Below are 6,190 nucleotides of genomic sequence, written 5' to 3'. Positions count from 1 at the left end.
AAATAGTTTCATCAATTATTAATTTAACACATTAATCACATTAATAGATAAATAAATACATACATAGTTACATAAATAAGTAATTTAATAAATAGAAAGCAAATTTATATTTATAAATAAATAAATAACTTGAGAAATAAATAGTAACATAAAGTATTCATTTAACAAGTAGTAATCCCATTAATAGTTAAATTAATGAATACACAAATAAATAGTTACATAAATAATTACTTTAATAAATACGAATCACATTAATAGCTATATAATAAACCAATAAATACATAAATAGATGTAGTATAAATACAGTAAGTAACACATGCACATACACAAAATAGTCTTGGGTTTGTTGTTTCTCATTTGGGAAGGCACACAATCTGGACCAAAACCTGTCTGATTATCTTTTGTGCGTATATACCAGGCCAAACTTAATTACAAACTCCCCAACCAATTGTGTCCATTGTTGGAGCTCAGTCCGACGGATTCCACGTGTTGCCAGACTCCAGCCCAACATGCCGGCAAAGCAGCTGAATTGTACGTTGGCAGTTCTCACAAAGAGCTCCCGAGTTTCAAGCGTCATTAAGTCTTCAGCCGCTGTGCCTCGCGTTGAGATTGCCCAGCTGTCAGCTAACGTCGCTACACTTCCCGGTTGCAGACATTGTAATCAGCCCCTCAATAATCACACTCCCGGAAAATAGAAAACGCTGCCCCCCCCCCCCCACGCCGTGGAGCTCTAATGCGGGGGCGGCATAGGCAGATGGAAGCTTCCATTAAACACACACCATCTCTGAGCTGAAGAGGAAGACATTAGGGGATGTAGGTTGGATTTGCAGATGTTTAGTATCGGTGCGTGAAATTGATACTTGATTTCACTTGATAGCATGTGGGGACCAACACAGGGTTGCTTGATCACTAAAAAGGGGTTATGGAGATGTGAGCAATACCCCATAAGTAGGCCATCACACCAGTACAGTACACATACAGACGCTGAATACAGACGCTCCCCACCTTACGAACATTCCTAATGGTTGTTTGTAAGGTGAATTTGTTCGTAAGTTGCTTCAGTGCTATATTTTGTATGGAATGTATGTTTAAGTTAAACACTGAACGGGGAAGTATAAAAAGCAGAAGCTCTAACAGTCGTCAAATAAATTCACACCTACCTACGACATATATCCTTGGGTGCCAACAGGCATGACTTTTTATTATGTGTCGCGTCCTCCTGTAGCGTCAACTGGGATGAGGGATTTCCTCCCCCGGCCCACATACTCTACGCAGCCAATCGTAAGCAAGCTCGGCAGATCTGGGCCTGAGCTCATTGGCAACACTTCAGCATAGCCGGGCGCTGATTGGTCAGCCTTGGTGACCGTCGCGTAAACATCCAGCCCTTGAAACCGCCAATGTGTGCATGTGCGTAAAGCACAGTACGCAGCCAATCGCAAGCGAGCTCAGTCGGAAAAAGGCGCCTAATCCAAAATCCAATTTACAGCATCGTTGTCCGAACATTTTTCGACATACTGAACAAAAATGTTCGTATGTATGGTTATTCGTAACTCGAATGTTCGTAAGTTGGGGAGTGTCTCTACATAGATGGCCAGTATCCACATAGCTTTTTTCCATATCTAATTTAGCTTGTAGTAGACGTCCACATTCCACCATGACGTCCCTGATCCACTGGTATAAAGGACGCTTTGATCCTCTCCTCTTTGAGAGTACAGAAAGTGCTTAAGATTGAATGACTGTGTCTTTGTGTTGTCATTTTATTTATTATTTAATTGTTTAGTTTTTTTGTTCAAGATGGCGCCACGAGTGTGGCTGCCTTTCCAGCAGCTCCTGTATTTTGTATTTAGACTTCTTTCTTTCCTTTCCTCTTCCTTACATCACTTTGCTGCTGTGAAATGAAAATTTCACAGCAGCAAGTCAGTAATGCCGGACAACGGCAACTTTTTCGATATTTTATTTTTCAAGATGAATAAAGGTAAATCCAAATCATATCCATGTCAAATGGTATTCCTATTCCCCTTCTCTGTTAAAAAGTGATTGTTTATAGAGCCAAATCTGCCATGACATATATATCTTGCTGCTAATTTATCACATGCTAATGGCGCGAGCGGACAAATAACGACGTGTCAGTCATCGCGCAAAGAGGCTGTGTAATGAGGCTAGACAAAAAAAAAAAAGAAATGGATCTACATTATTTGAGCCACGAGCGGGTCAGACCGTGTGTACTTTCTAATCAGACCTTAATTTCCAAAAAGCCTTTCTTACACACCGTAAATCATCACCCGCCGGGAGAGTCTTTGCACCCCCCCCACCCCACCCCCCGCTGCGAATATCCCATGTCTGGATCATCTGCATCATAAATCTCTCTATGAAGGCCCATTAGCAAAAAAAAAAAGGCTGGCTAAAGGGACTTTTGCTAAACAGAGGCATTAAGACTTTTATTTTGGTAGGAGTGAATAAGTTCACATTGTAACAGATGAATTCCAAATAAAAATAAACATGTTGACATTAGCCTAAACTATTGCAAATCGATATAACGAGACTTTACTGTAAAGATGTTGACATTAGCCTAAACTATTGCAAAATGAACTCATTCGCTGCCATTCCCGAAATTGAAAAGTATGACATGGAGCGCCATTCCCCCGAATTTGTTCAGGTTTTGTTTTTTTCTTGTTGGTGCTGATAAAGCGCTGGTCAGACCACTGGTGATGTTTTCCCCTTTCACGAGGGGGCAGAATTTGCCTTTTGTCCATGTTAGCATTTTGTTTCAGCTTCAGCTTTAGAAATCAATATGTATGTATCGTATGTTATTTTGCACAGCCTCCCCCATTTCAAGCTCAGATAATTCCAGGCCCACATGACTTACTGATTAACTCTTTTCTTTCTGATAAAAGGAGAGAGTCTAATATTTTAACGCTGTATTGAATGTTTTGTAGTCCTAAAACTCAATATTGTCTGGGTCATGCAATTTCAGTGACTATGACAAAAACCCTGGCACTGGAGTGGACACATTTTGGCCCATTGTCTGGAAATGAATGAGTTAATATTGAACACGGATTTATGTGCTTGTTTTTTTTTCTTTTCATGACAATCGTTAGAAGTGTCAATTATTAGGGTTTTTTTGCACTTAAACAAATCCTCTGCACTCTTTTTTTGCATCACTATTTTAGCCACGTTTTTTTCCAACAATAATATTTTCCTATCACTTCATTCACGACTTGTAAAGAGATAAAATAATCATCTCTGAAATGGACAGTAATGTTATACTTAATGTGGTCATCATGACAGAAAAGTTAAAAAAAAAAAAACATTCATGCCTAAAAGAACCGATGTAGGCGAATTTATAGCCTATCTATAAGTGAAGTGCTCCTTATTATTTCTATAAATCGTAAAAGAGCTCAGCAACAGAGGTATAAATGACCTTAACCACTTCATTAAATGTAATTCAAATGAATTGACATTAACAGCCATCCATTCTGGACCTTTTTTTTCCACCGCCACCCAACAATTGCAGATTAGCTACAGCCATGTTGGATATTGGAGAATGTTAAGTACATATTGCATACAGTATTGCGGAGTTAATCGGACAGATAATTGACAGTGAACCATAGGAGGTTAATAACAGAAGCTCAATTGACTCCGATCAATTTGTCACACTGAATATGATTGTCTTAATATCCTCTCAGTGTGCCGAGAGCAGCCGCGCTCCCATTTCCTGTTTGAGTCTGCACACAGACTTTTGAATCGAAAGAAATGACAAATGTCCTTTTTTCCCCCATCATCTATTATTTTGGTAGTTTAACATTATAAGTAGACAAATAGTTGCAAATATGACATCTAAGCTTTTCGTTGTAATAAAAGAAGGGACCATTGTGGGAACTCAACCATTTTAATGGCCACATATGGTGCCTCACGCTTCATAATTTACGTCAGGCACTCGAAAAAAAAAAAAACGAAAAAAAAAAAACTTCTGTTAGTCTCCATAGTTACCGGTTATGGTTCCTCCCAAAAATTTGCATTTGACATTAGAAGCCCCACACTCACCCGTTTTTTTAAACATGGAATTTTCGCAAATTGTATTGTATTGTATTGTATTGTAGGAGCTACAATAATAATAATAAGAAGAAGAAGAAGAAGAAGAATATCATAATAATCATAAGACAATAATAATAATAATACATTTCATTTATAAGTGGCTTTCAAAACTCTCAAGGACACTTTACAATCACATATTTTTTTTGTACGGGTGAGCAGTGGCAGCCATTCGCGTCAGCGTTCACTCTACCCGGAAGTTCATACATATACAGTGATACCTTGGTTTACGAACTCCGCAATAGCTAAGTAACTCGGATCGAAAGCTAGCTAGCTAATAGATAGCTAACAAACAGCAAGCTAGGCCTTCACTATGTGTTTATAATAATATAATTACAAACATTGGAAAACAGAACCAAATTCACGTCTCATCTTTTTACAATGGCGCCATGGTTTGTGACGCAGTGTTTGTGCGGATGGTTTTCTTTAAATACCTCCGATGTAGGAATACGACAGGTCAGCCACTGTCCCAGGCCCTCTGCCCCCCTCCTCGTACAACACGACTGTTTATAGATTGTATTTCACCTTCTTCCTTCTAAACAATTAGCGAGCTTGCCAGAAGGAAACCTGCCCTCAGATGCTGACGCGCCGTCCGAGACGACTGTAGGGCCGTCGGTCAACACAGACAGGATGAACGTGGGTAAACACTGTCGCATCGACGCACTTCACATGCACCCGCCTAGAGAGAAGTGACCCCTCGGATCCTTCTCATGACGCCATTGCATCGCCCTGTACCGTTAATGACAGAAAATCCGCGTTGTTTTATGTCCTGGTAATTTAGACCAATGTAAAACGGCGCGTGAAGACGCTGGCCGTTTACCAGACGTTATTCAAGACACAGTGATGAAGGTTGGACTTGGAATATGAACCAGGGCAATTATTGAAAGTGTTTTGCACTGACATCGCACTGCGTGTATAATATGTCAGATGTGAAATTAACGTTAAATGGATACTTTTAGCTGATTTGTGTGTGCCAAACAACCCAATCAATAGACTTCAGGTTGGGGTTAGTGATTGAGGGTTTGGGGTTCTGAGTTCCCTACCCCCCTACCCTTAAATCCAGAGCCTTCTAAAAGTAACCCTTACTCTGGATTCATTTACGGTTAGGGTTCAGGGTTACTTTTAGGTGGTTTGGGAGTTAGCGGTAGGGGTGTAGGGTTCAGGGTTTGGGTGTTAAGGGTTAGGGTTTAGGGTTAGGGTTCGAGGTTCCGGTTTTGGGTTGGGATTAGGGTTAGGGTTAAGGGTTCCTTTTAGGCGGCATAGTGTTCAGGGTTTGGGCGTTGAGGGTTATTTTTTTGGCGTTAGGGTTGGATGTTTAGGTTTAGGATGTGGATTAGGGTTAGGGTTCAAGGGTCCTTTTAGGCGGTGCAGAGGTTAGGGTTTGGGCATTCAGGGTTTGTGTTTGGGGTTGGGGTTGAAGGTTTAGGTTAATGATTTTGGTTAGGGTTATGGTAAAGGGTTCCTTTTAGGCGGTGCAGAGGCGAGGGTTTGGGCATTGAGGGTTAGTGTTCGGGGTTAGGGTTGGGGGTTTGGGTTGGGATTATGGTTTGGGTTAAGGGTTACTATTAGCCGATTCAGGAGTTAAGAGGATGTAGTTCAAGGTTTGGGCATTAAGGGAGTTTAGGTTTAGGATTATAGGTTCAGGTTTTGGATTGGGATTATGGTTAGGGTTACGCTTCTGGGTTACTTTTCGTGCATTAAGGGTTAGGGTTAGTATGAGTGGTTAGGGTTAGCATTTATCAATTCAGTTAAACAATTCAACTTCTGTCTAACCAAGCAATGTCTCCTCAGATATTCAAATGGAACTTCTGACACTGAAAAAAATCTTGTATTCATTCGATGATGTTTCTACAAAGGAAAGAAACCTTTTTGGTAACTGCCCATATATATGTCTTCACTTGTTTTTTATGTTTCCAAAGGTCCAGACATAGTAACATGATTCCTTTGTTTCCAATCAAGATTCAACCAATTCAAAATTAACCTTTGACCATCTGAGATCAATCAAAGAACCTTTTATATTTACTAGACCAAGGAATCATGTTTTTCATTCAGCTCTTTTATTAAATATGGTTTCTTGTGGCTCCACATTACCATCAAT

Source organism: Hippocampus bargibanti, linkage group LG09 (genome assembly GCF_051943395.1).
Source record: "Hippocampus bargibanti isolate YZ-2025 linkage group LG09, ASM5194339v1, whole genome shotgun sequence".
In the NCBI taxonomy this organism is placed as follows: domain Eukaryota; kingdom Metazoa; phylum Chordata; class Actinopteri; order Syngnathiformes; family Syngnathidae; genus Hippocampus; species Hippocampus bargibanti.
This window is presented reverse-complemented; position numbering follows the sequence as displayed.